Below are 17,427 nucleotides of genomic sequence, written 5' to 3'. Positions count from 1 at the left end.
ATTTTGAATAGAAGCTTTTTGATTTCTAAATGCTTGAGCATCTTGTTCATTAGTTTGTTTCTGAGATGTGAAAAATTGAGTTTGAGATTCAACTAGCTTCGACATCATATCTTCTAAATTTGGCTTTTTATCATCGGTTTGTGGTGGTTTATTTGGAAAAATAGGTCTTTGCTGGTTGTAAGTATTATTGGATACTTGTTGATTGCTAGGACCTTGTTGGTTGTTGTATGGAACATTTCGGTTATAATTCTGATTTTGATTGTAGTTTGGTCTTGGCGATTGATAATGATTATTTCCAGGCCTTCGATTCACATATGAAACATTCTCTCTTTGTTCCATTGTTTGTTCAATACTGAGACAATCTTTTGTCAAATGTGGTCCTCCACACTGCTCACAACTAATTCGTATTGCGTGAATTTCTTTAGTCATCTTCTCCATTCGTCTCTCGAAAGCATCTAACTTTGCGGAAATGGAATCAAAGTCATGGCTAGAATCGGCTCTAGCCGATTTAGATGAACGGTATATATCTTTTTCCTGGTGCCACTCATGTGAGTGGGAGGCTGTGTTATCAATAATTTTGTGAGCTTCGGTTGCGGTTTTCTTCATAATGGAACCACCCGCTGATGTGTCGATGTCTTTTTGTGTAGCAACATCACATCCTTGGTAGAATATTTGCACTATTTGATAAGTGTCTAAGCCATGTTGAGGACATCCTCTCAGCAACTTTCCAAATCTTATCCACGCCTCATATAATGTTTCATTTGGCTTTTGTGTGAACGTAACAATTTCTCCTTGAAGTCTCACGGCTTTAGATGCCGGAAAGAATCTTTTAAGAAATTTCTCAACTAAAACATCCCATGTGTCAATCGCCCCTTCAGGTAACGATTCTAACCAATCTTTGGCTTCTTCCTTTAAAGTCCAGGGAAATAACATGAGATAAATCTGTTCATCCTCAACTTCTCTAATTTTGAATAGAGTACAAATCCTATTAAATGTTCGAAGATGTTCATTTGGATCTTCTTTTGGTGTACCACTAAATTGGCATTGATTAGTTACCATGTGTAGGATTTGTCCTTTGATTTCATAATCTGGTGCATTAATGTCTGGTTGAGTAATTGGCCAGTGCGTGTGGCTCTCATTCGATCTTCCATAATTAGAGGTTCTTGATTTTCCATGATTGAATTTGTTGAATCTGAATCACTAGATGATTCTGATTTAATGGTTTCTTCCTCAACAATCTATGGTTGAATAATTTGTGGTTCAGGAGGAATGATTAGTGGTTCAGGATCTCTGAATTATCCTTGAATATCCTCCGGGTTCTCAATTGTGAGATCGGGTTCAAAAAATGGATTATCGGAAATTTGAATTGAAGTACTTGGTCGACTAGATGATGATTCTAAAGAAAAATCAACGGCGACAATATTGGCTAGATGTCTTGATCGAGTTACAGGTGGTGAACGTATGAAAGGTGGTGAACGTTTTGCTCGGTGCATTCACTGAATATCCTATTTGTTATAAAGATAAAAATTATTAAAGTTATCAAATTAATAGACTTTTCTGATTTTGCCCACGTTTTGAATAGCCAATAGATGCAGCAGGTAGTCAGGACCCTTTAAATCGGAAGGTCACAACTCGCCATTAACAAATCCAACTATTACTACGAACCAGAAAATTTTGGATGTCGATCAATTTAGCCACTTAAAATAATTTTTCGTCGAAATTTAAAGAAAATATAGAAAATTCTAGGTCCTTAAAACTAGAGCGTAGAAATGAAAAAGAAAAAGCGCGTCGAAAAATAAGAGGTCGAAAAACAAACGTCGAAAAATAAAAAGTCGAAAAATAATAATAAGAAAGTAAAGCGTCGAAACTTAAAAGTCTAAAAACTAAATATTAAAAGTTGCGTCTAAAGGAATTAAAGCTTAAAAGGAATTCTATATCCAAAACGACAATAACTTAATTAGGCACTACAATTTATAAATTGCGTTGCAAAATTCTAAAGCACCTAAATCTTATTCTAAAGAAAAAGTACTTAAGGGATTTTACGGCAAAGCCTAAAAATCTGGAAATAAAAATTAACTACGGCAAAAACTAAGTTCAAAACTAATTACGAACGATAAAAATATACAAATTACGATTAAAAGATAAAAATAAAAATTATAACTAAAATGATAAAAAAATACAAATTTTATAAAAATATTATTTTTATATTATATTTTATAAAAATATTAATCTTAATAATAATATTTAAACTTAAAATTACAAATAAAACTAAAATTAAAAACAAATATATTAATTATAAACCTAATTAGGGTATAATAATAATATTAATTAAAAATAAAACCCTAATTCCGTAATTAATGAAGTCCAATGTTGCAGTCTGAGACTGCTCCGCGACTGCGGATATTTACTGCCCAAAGAGCTCCGCGACTACGGAGTAATGCAGTCCAGAATTGTGCAGGCTCAAAATTCGTAGGTTCAATTTTTTTATATACTTTTATTTTTATTTTTAATTTTCTGATTTTTATATATAGAATATAAAACTTATATTTTGAAAACTTAAATTAGAAATAAATTTATAAAATAAATATTAAAAATATAACTTTTATATGTATATATATATATTTTTTTTTATTATGTTTTTGATATTTTAATATTTAAAACTTATAAAACTATATTTTTACAAAAATGGCTTAAAAACTAATTTTTTTATAGCGTTTCGCTTCGGCGTGATTTTTCCCCGGCAGCGGCGCCAAAAATACTTGATGTGTGCGAGGTGTTGTGCGAAATAGATATTATTTTATTACAAAATACTATTAAATACGATACAATTTACACAAGTTATTTATTTATTTTTTGAATGAATATACCTAAACCTTGCTACAACACTTATAGGCAGTGTACCTAATCGTAGAGTAGTGTAGTTTTTAGTAAGTCCGGTTCGTTCCACAGGGATCTGCTGAGCTTAACGCTATATTTTTATTAACTATATTTGTATAAATATATATAAGTATTATTATTATTATTATTATTATTATTATTATTATTATTATTATTATTATTATTATTATTATTATTATTATTATTATTATTATTATTATTATTATTATTATTATTATAAAAGGGGGGGTTTTACAGTTTAATGACCGGTTTATCGCTTTTCCGTCTTAAATCACAATTAAAACCTAATGTAAAATATTAAATATAACTTAATTTAAAGCGTAAAGCAAATGACGATAATTAAAAGTGTGATAAAATAAAAGTAAGATAATTTAGAGTTCGATAAATAAAATGACAATAAATAAAATGACAGTAAATAAAATTATGATGAGATATAAAATAGGATAATTATGCTTATTTAAACTTCCGTAAGCATGATGTTTGACGTGTTGATTTTAATTTATTACCATGGGTTAATTGTCCTTTGTCCTGGATTATTTGATAAGTCCATCTGGTTTTGTCCATAATAGTCCATCGGTCATAATTATAAAGTGCAAAAGTCTTCGTCAAATTACCCTTATATCCGAAGTCAAATATTCCAACTAATTGGGGACTTAAACTGTAACAAGGTCTTAATACTTTGTATAATGAATACACCAGGTTATCGACTGCGTGTAATCCAAGGTTTTAGTACTTTGTTAACAATTACACCAATTACCCTTGAATGTAATCCACCCCTGTTTTAATGAGTCCAGCGACTATTAATTCATCCACGTGTCCGGTCAAATGAATAATTATTAGTATTTATAGATATCCCACCCACCGTACCCAGTCAAGCGTATGTGGTTATATATAAATACGTCAAATTATAAATCTCTATATTAAATCAACGAGATATCATTTAATTAATATAAAGCCCATTAATAGCCCATAGTCCAATTTCCACAAGTGTCGATCTTTTGTCCAAACCTCAATCATGGTCCAAAACCCAATAACCCAGTCTTAATATTTAGTTCAACATCAGGATTACTTCGGATTAAATAAGCATAATAATAACTTAGCTACGAGACATTAATTTAAAAAGGTTGAACATAACTTACAATGAGTATTAATCGCGTAGTGTTACACGGACAGAGTTTCGACTTACAAACCTTAAAACATTCGCTACAATAACCTTAATATTAATCTTAAATTAAAATTAAAATTATAAATATAAATATATAAATATAGATTAATAGATTGAAGTAGAAAAAGGGGTACGTTCATTGGCTGAATTCGTGGCCTTTTATAGGCCCATTTTTAACTGTAAAGAGCTCCGCGACTGCGGTCATTTTGTTCCTCACAGCTCCGCGATTACGGAGCTATGGATTCCAGCTCACCATAGTGAATTAAACGTGGGCTGCTGATAAATATAATATATAATAATATATATAATTAATTATATATTATATTATCTTCTTGTGCATAGTTGACTTGTAATTTCAGCTCCGTTGAGTCGCACGTTGATAGTTGGTTCATGTCTCAGTTCCGTATTTTCGAACGCCTTTTCGTACGATTTAATATCTTGTACTTTGCGCTTTGCAGCTTGTACTCTTGTAACTTTGAGACGTTTCTCATCAATAAATTGAACCACTTGGATTGTACTTTGTACTTTTTTAGCTTTTTGGTCATTTGCGTCTTCAAATCATCGAATCTGTCTTTTGTCTTCACCTTTTATTATTTAAACAATAATTACTTGAAATTAGAACAATTGTAACTAAAAGCTTGTCTTCCTTGAAAGATAATGCTATGAAATATATGTTCATTTTTAGCATTATCAGTATTCTATCATTATGTTCTGTGATATTGTTGCCATGATTAGCGAGTTGTTATCTTTAGTGTATGCTATGATGTAAGCAGTTATAATGCTGAAATAATGTTATGGTTTGTGTATGTTGTTGAAATGCTCTCCGATTATGCTTTAAACTCAATCGCTTTTCCAACTAATAGAACGTAGTTATTGGATCTGTTATTGGGAAGTCGCGAACCCCGATTCAGAGTACACTATCTGTGTCACCCCTTGGTACGAGAAGTCTATCGGATACAATGTAAGATCGACTGAGGCACACCGGTTGTAGTAAGTCTATCGAGCTTTGGATTTCGACTGAGGACTCTTTCGTAGTGAAGACCCTTAGTACATTGTCGGTCCTAGACCATGCTAGTGTAGTCACCAAGTATATAAACTTCGTACGTGCATGCTGAAGCACAGCGGTTGTTGTAAGCTGTACCTCTGCTAAGTAAGGCCATGGAACCCTGTCACTGTTGATTACTACACTGCACCATAACGCGGTCTCAAGCATTGCACCCTGCTAGAGAGATTCTTAGTTAATTAAGGAATTGTTTATTAAGACACATAAAGGATTGGACTGTTAGAATAACCTAACGTGTTCATGGAAGTCAACCTGACTTGGCCATGGTATTCTTTATGGTTGAACTCTTTTCAAAGGGCCTAACTATCTTTTAAAACCAATCATTAACGAAAGCATTGAAACACATCACGTCTCTCAGATATGGTAAACCATGTATTCTATTATGCTTAAGAAAGTTTAGACCTTTGTGGAATGTTAATACATCACCCAACCGAGTCGCTCAATTGGATGAGCCGTGTGAACGTGTATGCCTGTAGTAAGACTGCACGGGCGTTGGGGGTAAGGGACGTTGTTGTCTATTCGAAATCTTTAAGCCTATCGCATTACCCAGTGACATGTCTTACGATAGGGGTGTTTAGGACCAGTGTAATGAATACAAGGCCTCTGCCTATTCATGAACCAGCATTCCATAATCTCGGCAGAATAACTGATGAAATCATAGTATGCGCTTACTTTAACCTTATCTGAATTACGAATTTTATCGCATTTACTTTATCTGTCTTATAAATTAGAAAAAACCCAAAATTAGGTAAACACTACTCCTTCATAACTATCTTAAGCTTTAATATAGGTTCGATTCTACTGATATCTTAAAAATACGACTCTAGGTCATACTTCCCTTACTCATAATAAGGAGTAGTACGATTTAGGCCCCGCTAAATATAAATTTAAAATAGTACCTCCCTCTTGGTGGTTAATTTTGACGTGTTGCGACCTAACGACACCGCACAAATAAAACCGTCCGTTTCGGCCATATCAAGAGGGAAGCTAGTTTTTGGCGCCGCTGCCGGGGAACTGGTATCAGAAAATACTGCTCTCTATCAAACTTATTCACAAGCATTTAGTGGTGTCTAAGAAAGACAATTATACACGGACTTGGTTGTTCGATTTTATGAACAGTCTCCAATTATATTCGGACCAAAAGGATCCTGCCTCTCCGTTGTCGGCCTGGCCACTTGGTTTGTTGAATAGTTCGTGCGAAGCTTTGTTATCGAAATACCAGGGAATCAGTAGCCAGAACTAAAAACATATTCAACCTTAGGATAGTTAGCTTATCTTAGACTAAATTAGATTACATTAGACTACCTTAGATTAAGATTACTTTAGAAATTTAGTTTATCTGCTTAAAATTAAAAATAAAAAGGCATACCCAGTGTATGACCCAAACCCGATCTAGACCAGGGCCGTTGTTATTCGTACCTGATCCAGATGCAATAATCTCTAAAGCACGCAAGAAAGCACGAATCAGAAATCAAATGGCGTTACGCTTTACTTTAGCAGAAAATACTAAACCCTCGATTGAAGGTCGGGGAGGAACAATCCGATTTCCAGAGATTCAAGGACACTCTTTCGAGTTAAAACATCACATCATCCAGCTCATCCAAAATAGCTGTCAGTTTCATGGATTACAGAATGACGATCCTAATTCTCACCTTGATAAATTCATATCTCTTTCGAACTCTTACAAACAGCCAGGAATAGGACAAGATATAGTTCGGCTATACTTGTTTCCCTATTCTCTCACTCATCATTCTCAAACATGGTTCGAAGAACTGGAAAAAGATTCCATCACGTCATGGACGGAGATGGCTACTAAATTCCTAGCCAAATGTTTCCCTCCTTCTAAGCAAACCAAACTAAAGAATGACATCATTAACTTCAAATAAAGTTATGATGAATCTCTTTACACTGCATGGGAGCGATTCAAAACCCTGCTGAAGAAATGCCCTAATCACTAGCTAGAACGGTCAGCTCAAATCTGTACCTTCTACAATGGTCTTATGGTAAATCATAGGACGACGATCAATGCAGCAGCTCAAGGAAATCTGATGAACCAAACTGCAGACGAAGCATGAGATTGCTCGAGAACATGGCAATGCATCATCATGACTGGAACAGTGGTAAAACAACTTCATCATCTGCCTCACTCTCTGGACATAACAATCAAACGGAGGCCATCAAATCGCTCACGGATAAGATGGAATTTTTCGCTAAACAACTCAGAGAATTGAAGACGCAGCCGCATCTGGTCAACCAAGCTCAAGCTTGTGTTAATTGTGCCAACTCGCAACCCACTAAAAAAAATATCAAGTTGAGTACGAAAAATCTGACGGTTCAGTATGTTACGTTCAATACCCAGCTCGTCCACCAAATCCCGGATTCAATCAACAACCTAGGGTTAATCAATTTCAACGAAGCAACCAGCCTTTTCGCTATCGCTACCCACCTTATCCAGCCCAACAATCTCAATTGTCCTACAATTAACTACTTCCACTCACTGGTCCACCAGTCGAGGAAAATTCCCCTACCACCCAAATTACAAAAGCAACTAACCCCACTCTCGGAGTTGATGATCAGTTAACTCAGTTCATTAAAGGGCAACAACAGCTAAATCAGAGAACTGCAGCCAGATAAGATCAGACAGAGATACTAATGAGAAATCAATTGGCTCTGCTCAAAAGTCTAGAGACGCAACTCGGACAGTTACCACAACGCCTTGAAACCCGACCACAGGGAAGGTTACCAAGTAATACTATCCAAAATCCCCACATAGAGGAAGCTAAATAATGGATTTCGTTATTCCAAAGGAAGAAACACGGAGAAGGTCAGCTAGGCTCAAGAACAAATTGACATATACTCAGAAGCTGACCCCTGCAAATCCAGTTCGTGCACCCTATCCTGGAAGGCTACAGGAGGAACCATCCAAGCTTGATTCCTTCAAGCCTGATGGAAGATTCCTGGACACCATGTCCAAAGTCCCCAACCAGAAGAGATAAATCCGAAGGCTTCTCTCTACAAAGGAGAGGATACCAGATTCTAACAAAATTCTTGTGACGCCCCGTACCAAATCATCATGTACGGACCATCAACAACAGGATCATTACAAGGTTAAGTACTATATGCGTTTTCAAAAAGAGTTTGCATTCATAATTAAAAGTGATGTCAAACCAACTTTGAAAGTTTTACAATCCAAAAGTATGCTTCACTAAGTAGAAGCAATAAATAAGTGTATGTGACCACAAAGGTCGTTACAAGTCATAATTCAAAAGTACAAATGTTTGAATGCAAAGTAAAGTAGTTCATGCGTTGACAACTCTAAGCAGCGGGTGTCTACAGTACAAAGTAGTACACGGCGGAAGCAACCTCAAGCACCTGAGAAATACATGCTTAAAAATGTCAACACAAAGGTTGGTGAGCTATAGTTTAAGTATAACAGTAATGTAAGTAGGCCATGAGATTTCAGTGCTACAACGAGCGTTTCGAAAGTATGTAAAAGTATATGCTAACCGTGGGCACTTGGTAACTAACTTAACGTTTATACCCCTAAAAGTACACTTGGCAAGTGCGTATGTCTACGAAGTATTAAACACTCGTTAAATGCTAGCGCTACTAGCTCGAGTGGGGATGTCAAACCCTATGGATCCATATCTAAGATTCGCGTTCACGGTTCAAAAACCAATGATTAAACGTTACCGAGCTAAAGGGAATGTTTATGCCGTTGTATAACCCACACATATATAAGTTTAAGTACTCGTGCCTAGTATGTAAAACATAAAATCCGCATGTATTCTCAGTTCCCAAAATAAGTTAAAGTAAAAAGGGAATGCTATAACTCACAATAATGTAGTCGTAAAGTCGGTTTGGAAAAGGTGTGCAAGTAATCGGTCTGAAGGTCCTCAACCTAAGGAAAATAGTACTAAGTCAGTAAATCATCTTAATAGGTTTAAAAGTATGTAAATAAGGTCTTAAGGGTCATCATCATTCATCATCAAACAAAAGGCGTAAAGTAAGTTTCGTTTATGAAAGTAGTTTACAACAAAGGCTGACTTCAGTCAGTCACCACGGCCTCTACCCTTACTGAATTAAGGTGAGACCAGTGGCCATGGCTATGAGTCTTTTAAGTGTGGTAAAATTTACAGAAGCAAACTCGTCTTGGTTTGACCGTGGCGACGGTCTAAGTGCGACTAGGTCAGAAATTTCTGCACAACGTTAAAGGACATAGTAACGATCGGAGGGCCATAAATCCTAAACCGTAACTCGGATTAAGACGAGTCCTATATGAAAAGTTATCTACAAGAAAATATCTATCTAAAAATCATGGTTAGAACAGCCCAGGTCTGCTGGTCTGTTACATAAACAGCAGGTCAGTAGGTTTTGGACAGAAACAGTAAGTTTAAGTGAGTTTCGGTGGTCTTGGTGCTTGATGTTCATCATGGTTCTCATCCTTGATGCATATAGCTTCAAGTGTACAACTCATTGATGTATCTACATCATCTTAACCAAATCTTGACCATCATAACCCTAGTGCAAGTCTAAGACATGAAGCACAACTCACTTAAGAGTTGCATGTAGTTTGATGAACCAAAGTTACATCAAAGTCTTAGGTTTGACACTTATATGAACTATAAAAGAAATATTGAACTATAAACTTGAAAGTTAACTAACTAATCAATATCATAAGTAGTAGAACATAGTTCTTAGTTTGATCTTGAAGATCCAAGACTCAAAAGTCTAGATCCAAAGTTATATTTAAAGAAAACTTATTTGTGTGTTCTTGAACTTTCAAAGTTAACTTAATTTGTTCAAGAGATATGAGATCAAGACTAACTTGTAGTACTTGACCATATAAACTACCTACATGAAATTAAAGTGCATAAAATGAAGAAGTAACTAAGTAAACATGTAATTTGTTCATGGTTGTTCATACTTTAAAGATTCAAACCAAAGTTTGATCTTTAGAAAGTAAACTTTAAAGTTTACTTCATGAACTTCAAGTATGTCTTTCAACCATGAACTTTATAAACTTTGAACAAGTATTAAGTGAAGATCATAAACTAGAGAGTTTATGTCTTGTATGTTCTTGAAGGATCAAGATAAAAGAAGAATTAAAACTAGAAAGTTAGATTCTTGAAAGTTAGTAAGTAAGTAACAACAACTTGTAACAAGAATCAAACAACAAACAAAGATTGATGATGATGAATGCTTATGAAATCGGTTTTTAGCAAGGAAAAAGAGGAGAGAAAAGTTCATATTACTTACAAGTATTTGAGAGAAAAAGAGATAAAAAGCTTGAGAGAAAAGTGTAGTAAGTTGTGTGTGTTTTTGAGAATGAGAGAACAAGTGAACAAGTGAGTAAAAAAAAGATTTTGAATCCCTTTAGCCTAAGGGAAGGTGATGGTCAGCAGCTCCCAAGGTGGGGGAGGGAAAAGTTTAATGGTTTTTAGCATGGTAAAGCTTAAAATAGTGGTTAATGAATGGTCATGCATGGGAATAACAAGCTAACTAGATTCTTTCAAGTATTAACTAACAAGTTCCATTCAAATTAATACCTACAAGTGTAACATGGGCTAGTTTATCCATTAACATAAGTAGGGTGGGCTTGGAAGCCCAAGTTCAAGAGTCCATAATACTAATAAAGCTCAAGTACAATTAATAACAAGTTGAGCCAATTAAAGCCCAAGTAACTAACTAATAGTCTTAGTTAATTAAAATGATTAATAAAACTTAATTATGAATGCAAATAATATCTAGAAATATTATTCGTGAAGTTTCGTGTGTCACTAAGACGTTTCGAGCACTTAAAAGTCAAGTACGGGCAATCATGGCAACATGTAAATGTAATAACATACATTCGTTTAATCACACGTATTAATAATAATAATTATTAATAAATAAACGTTGGAAAATCCAGGGTCGTTACATTACCCACCTGTTAAAGAAAATTTCGTCCCGAAATTTAAGCTGAGGTAGATGGAGGAGTCGGGAAAAGGTGAGGATACTTCCGCATCATTTGATCCTCTCGCTCCAAGTAAACTCAGGTCCTTGTTTGGCATTCCATCGTACTCGTACAATCGAAATCTTGTTGCGTTTCAAAGTTTTGATCTCACGATCCATAATCTCAACTGGTTCTACCACAAAGTGGAGTTTGTCATCAATAGTAAGTTCCTCCAATGGTATGATAAGTTCAGGTGGAGCAAGACACTTCTTCAAATTTGATACGTGGAAGGTAGGATGAACTGAGCTCAATTGTGTTGGAAGATCAAGACAATAAGCAACGGGTCCAACACGCTCCAAAATTTCAAAATGACCAATGTATCACGGGTTTAACTTTCCGCGCTTCCCAAAGCGAATCACACCCTTCCAATTTGCAACCTTCAACATAACACGGTCACTAACGTTGAATTCAAAGTCTTTACGTTTACGATCAGTATAACTCTTTTGACGATCGCGGGCAGTCTTAAGTCTCGCTTGTATCTGAGTAATCGTCTCCGTCGTTTCGTGGACTACCTCGGGTCCGGTGATTTGCTTTTCGCCTACTTCGGCCCAACAAATAGGAGATCGGCACTTACGGTCATACAATGCTTCGAAAGGTGCAGCATTAATGCTAGAGTGATAACTGTTGTTGTACGAGAATTCGGTGAGTGGCAAATGCCTTTCCCAGGCCTTTCCGAAATCAATGACACATGCACGCAACATGTCCTCCAATGTCTGGATCGTTCATTTACTTTGCCCGTCAGTCTGAGGGTGATATGCAGTGCTCATGTCGAGACGAGTTCCCATGGCTTCTTGTAAAGAACGCTAAAATCTAGAAGCAAAACGGGGATCGCGATCTGAGATGATCGATAAAGGTACACCATGACGAGATACAACCTCTTTGATGTATAACTGAGCAAGTCTCTCCATTGTATCAGTTTCCTTCATCGCTAGAAAGTGTGCAGAGTTGGTAAGGCGGTCAACAATAACCCAAATAGTATCGTATCCGCCCACTGTCTTTGGTAGCTTGGTGATGAAATCCATTGTTATCCGTTCCCACTTCCATTGTGGGATTTCTGGTTGTTGAAGTAAACAGAAGGTCTCTGATGCTCGGCTTTAACCTTCGAGCAAGTCAAACACTTACCAACATAAGTCGCAACGTCCTTCTTAAGATTCGGCCACCAATACTGTTCTTTAAGGTCGTGGTACATTTTACCCGCTCCAGGATGAATTGAATATATCGATTTGTGTGCTTCATCAAGTATAAGGTTCCGTAGATCTCCATAAAGAGGTACCCAAATTCTTCCGGCATAACATCGGAGTCCAGACTCCCTAACCTCGAATCGAGAGACAAGTATGTTCAAATGTTCGTGAGATATATTCTCCTCCTTGAGAGCCTCAACTTGGGCTACTCTGATCTGGCTGTTGAGGTTCGAATGGATGGTGATGTTCAGAGCCCTAACACGAAGAGGTGCCGTCCTCTCCTTTCGGCTTAAAGCGTCAGCTACAACATTGGCCTTGCCAGGGTGATAACGGAGTTCACAATCATAGTCGTTGAGCATCTCGATCCATCGACGTTGTCTCATATTCAGTTGCTTCTGATCAAAGACGTGCTGGAGACTCTTGTGATCGGTGAAGATAGTGCTCTTAGTTCCATACAAATAGTGTCTCCACAATTTAAGCACAAAGACAACGGCTCCAAGTTCAAGATCATGTGTAGTGTAGTTCCACTCATGAATCTTCAATTGGCGGGAGGCATAGGCAATAACCTTTGATCGTTGCATCAGTACACAACCAAAACGACTCTTCGATGCATCACAATAAACAACAAAGTCGTCACTGCCTTCAGGAAGTGATAGGATAGGTGCGGTGGTTAACTTCTTCTTCAAAGTTTGAAATGCTGATTCATGTACGGGTTCCCAAATGAACTTCTTGCCCTTGTGAGTCAGTGCGGTTAAAGGACGCGCAATCAGAGAAAATCCTTCGATGAATCTTCGGTAATAACCGGCGAGACCTAGGAATTGGCGAATATGCATCGGAGTAGTGGGGGTCTCGCACTTGCTGATGGCTTCAATCTTGGCGGGATCAACTTTGATACCCTGGTCGCTTACAACATGACCCAAAAATTGTACTTCCTTCAACCAAAATTCACACTTGGAGAATTTGGCGTAAAGTTGCTCTTGTCTTAAGAGTTCAAGCACTAATCGGAGGTGTTGCTCATGTTCTTCTTCGCTCTTAGAGTAGATGAGGATATCATCTATGAAGACGATAACAAACTTGTCCAAGTAAGGCTTGCAGACATGATTCATGAGGTCCATGAACACGGCAGGTGCATTTGTCAAACTGAATGGCATCACGAGAAACTCATAATGACCATAACGGGTCCTGAATGCAGTTTTCATCACGTCACCTTCCTTCACCCTCAGCTGGTGATATCTGGATCGCAAATTGATCTTTAAATAAACGCTCGATCCTTGTAGTTGATCAAAAAGGTCGTCAATTCATGGAAGAGGATACCGATTCTTGATAGTTAATTTGTTGAGTTCACGGTAGTCGATACACATACGGAAGGATCCATCCTTCTTCTTCACAAACAACACAAGTGCGCCCCAAGGCGAGAAAATTGGTTGGATAAATCCAAGGTCTAACAGTTCTTGTAGTTGACTCTGTAATTCTTGCATCTCGGAAGGTGTGAGTCTATAAGGTGCGCGAGCTACAGGTGCAGCTCCTGGTACTAAGTCAATCTGAAACTCTACTGCTCTCTACGGTGGTAATCCAGGCAATTCCTCTGGGAAGACATCGGAAAATTCGTTCACAATTCGAACGTCATTCACGCTCTTCACCTCAGTTTCTACCGCTTTCACATGTGCTAGGACAGCAAAACGTCCCTTCTTCATAATCTTTTGCGCTTTCACGCAACTAATGAGGTTCAACTTCGAGGTACATCTCTCTCCATAGATAACCAGTGGTTCGCCATCTCCTTGTGGTATGCGAAGTGCTTTATCTCCGCAGATTATATCGGCCTTTATCTTGCTCAACCAATCCATACCGACGATCACGTCAAAACTTCCCAGTTTGATAGGTATCAAATCAATTTCGAAATCTGCAACAGCTATGTTGATAATAGCTCCACGACTAATATGGTCAACCTTTTCAAGTTTTCCATTTGCGACCTCGACAAGCATCCTTTCTTTTAACGGGACTAATGACCAATTAATCTTATCGCAAAAATGTCTACATACATAACTTCTATCCGCACCAGTATCAAACAAGACAGAAGCTAAAAGATTGTTGATTGTGAATATACCTGTCACCAAGTCGGGGTTATCGCGTGCATCCCTTGCATTAACATTAAAAGCTCGTCCACGGGGTGGTCCACCATCTTTTCGCTTGTTGGGGCATGCGTTTCTGAAATGGCCCATCTGCCCGCATTCGTAGCACTTCTTCGGCCCATTGGTGTTTGGCTTCCCATTCAAAGTAGTGACCTTGCAGTCCTTCCCGATGTGCCCAGCCTGTTGGCACTTCTCACACACAACATTACAATACCCAGTATGGTGCTTGTAACACCGCTTGCATTGTGGTAAGGTTCCTTTGTAGTTCAGGTTGGTGTTGGTGTTGTTGTTGGGATTAGGGTTTCCACCGTTGTTGTGCCTCTTGGCGGGGGTTTGATCGTAGTTTCTCCCCCTGTTGTTGTTGTTGTTGTTGTTGTTGTTGTTGTGGTTGTTGTCCTATTTCCTCTTTTCGCTACTACCAGCCTCAAACTTAGCCTTCTCCGGCTCATCAATAAGAATCTAATTCATGAGAGTATGCGCCATGCGCATTGCTTCGGGAACAGTCGGTGGTTTGGATGAGGTGACATTCCCCTTGATGGACTTAGGAAGTCCCCAAAAGTATCGCTCCATTCGTTTGAATTCGGGGGTGACCATAGTTGGACACATCAGCGCTAACTCCAAAAACCTACGGTTGTAGCTGTCAAGATCGTTTCCTACGGCCTTATGTTTCATGAATTCAATCTCCATCTTTTGAACCTCGGTTCTTGGACAGTATTCCTAAATCATAGCACATTTAAACTCTTCCCAAGGCGTAGCATACGCCTCATCGATTCCTTGCGCTTGGGCCATGGTATTCCACCATGTAAGCGCGCCATCAGAAAGCGTGCAAGAAGCAAACTTGGTTTTATTATCCTCCGAACAGTTGCTAACTCGGAATACTGATTCAAGTTTCTCGAACCATCTGGTGAGACCAACCGGTCCCTCAGTGCTGCTGAAGTTATGCGGTTTGCAGCTCTGGAATTCCTTGTAAGTACACCCATTTTGAACGGGTGGGATAGCTGGTGGTGGTGGCGGTGGAACTTGAAGATTTCTTTCTGCTAGGGCTGCAGTGACCCGTTCGTTGATCATGTCCTCAATCTGGGCGGCGGTAGGTGTGGATCTTCCGTTAGCCATGGTATTCTAAACAAAAATTTTGACTCAAGTCAAAATCCAGTATGCAAGTAGTAATAATACAGTATATAGTGACCAACATGGAATCAAAACATCACATGTTATTAAATAACGCATCTAGGTACAAATACCACAGAATCATCGTACAGCAATGTAAATAGAACATCGTGCAAGAATTAAATAACGCAAAGTTCCATTCATTAATAATAATAAGTTTCATACATCTGAATAAGTTCTTACAATACATATGAAATACATGAAACTATATCTAGATTACATCATGAAATCTAAATACAAGGTCCTACGGTGAAGGCGGGTGAACTGCTCCTCGAGCCAACTGCTCCTCGAGCTCAGTGACTCGAGCTCGGAGAGTCTCAATCTCCCTCATCAGTTCCTGGTTAGAGGGAGCTGGTGGGGCAGGCGGTGCAGGTGGGGCGGGTGGTGCCGGTGGTGCCGGTGGTGCTGATGTAGATGGTCCGGCTCCGGATGTAGACGGTACGTCCCTAGATGTAAGTGGTCCGTATCTAAATCTAGGTGGTACGGTTCCAGGAATAGTCAATACTTAACGGAGAACCTTACGTATCTGTGGGATGGCAGGGTATGGCACAACTCGTTTACGAGCAGTAACCCTACGACGATGGCCAAATGTGTCAGTAAAAGCACGACCTCCATTCACCCCTGGAATGACGGTGCCGTCGAAACGGTACCGCTTCTTCGGCGGGGTGGAGGGTGCCTGAATAGGTCTATCAGCAGGATCCTCATCATCGCTGGAGTCATCTGATGATGAAGAATCAGCGGATGATGAGTCATCCGTATCGTGTGGTGGTGACACTGGTGGCTGAGCTGGTAATCCGAAGCGTCCGAAGGCGGCCAACATCTGTCTGTGTCTGCCTGGCGGAATCACGACTAAACCTCCATCGGGAGTGCGTCGGCAAGGCGTGCGCATGTGGTTACGAAACGACCCTTCCCCGAACACCGCGGGGATCTCAATACCACCAATGCGGGGCTGTGACCTCGAGGGTCCGGGAGCAGACACTGGGGCAGGTGCACTAGTACCAGCTCCGGAAGTAGAAGCGCTGAGATCACTAGTGGGTGTCGGGGCCGGTGTATCGGCAGTAGCAGCAGCAGGTGTAGCAGTAGGTAGGGCGACAGGGTCTGAGTCTGTACTACCCGAAATGCCAGTAGGTGGAACATCCGACATCTGAACAAGGAAAAATAAATTTTCCATGTCAGTATGTCATAAAGCAAGCAATTAATAGGCCAACAGTTTAAATCATGTATAACAGTAACTAGCATGGCAATAACAGCAATTCGTATGAAAGTAGCATGCAATCAAAAGCAAATAGCATCATGCAGTAGTGATATCATGTAGTAGCATACGGCATATAGCAGAAAAAGTAAGCATTAGCATGTAGTAAGCTCGGCGGAAACAAGTAAACTAGCAAGTTGTAGATTAGTCCTATTAGTGAATCCTACTCGAGTCGGTCTTAGACTCACTAATGCAACCTAATTCCCTACAACCAATGCTCTGATATCAAATGTGACGCCCCGTACCAAATCATCATGTACGGACCATCAACAACAGGATCATTACAAGGTTAAGTACTATATGCGTTTTCAAAAAGAGTTTGCATTCATAATTAAAAGTGATGTCAAACCAACATCGAAAGTTTTACAATCCAAAAGTATGCTTCACTAAGTAGAAGTAATAAATAAGTGCATGTGACCACAAAGGTCGTTACAAGTCATAATTCAAAAGTACAAATGTTTGAATGCAAAGTAAAGTAGTTCATGCGTTGACAACTCTAAGCAGCGGGTGTCTACAGCACAAACTAGTACACGGCGGAAGCAACCTCAAGCACCTAAGAAATACATGCTTAAAAATG

The 17,427-nt window shown here is 38.5% G+C and overlaps 1 non-coding gene across 1 annotated transcript; it reads left to right on the top strand.

The window, feature by feature from the left end:
* Window positions 1–694: 694 nt before the first annotated feature.
* LOC139851149 (small nucleolar RNA R71) lies at window positions 695–801 on the top strand. Its single transcript, XR_011760508.1, has one exon. It is a non-coding gene; the product is annotated as a small nucleolar RNA R71 (small nucleolar RNA).
* The last annotated feature ends 16,626 nt before the right edge of the window (window positions 802–17,427 follow it).

Source organism: Rutidosis leptorrhynchoides, chromosome 5 (genome assembly GCF_046630445.1).
Source record: "Rutidosis leptorrhynchoides isolate AG116_Rl617_1_P2 chromosome 5, CSIRO_AGI_Rlap_v1, whole genome shotgun sequence".
Lineage (NCBI taxonomy): Eukaryota > Viridiplantae > Streptophyta > Magnoliopsida > Asterales > Asteraceae > Rutidosis > Rutidosis leptorrhynchoides.
Note: the sequence above shows the minus strand (reverse complement) of the source record. Positions and strands in the feature narration are given on the sequence as shown.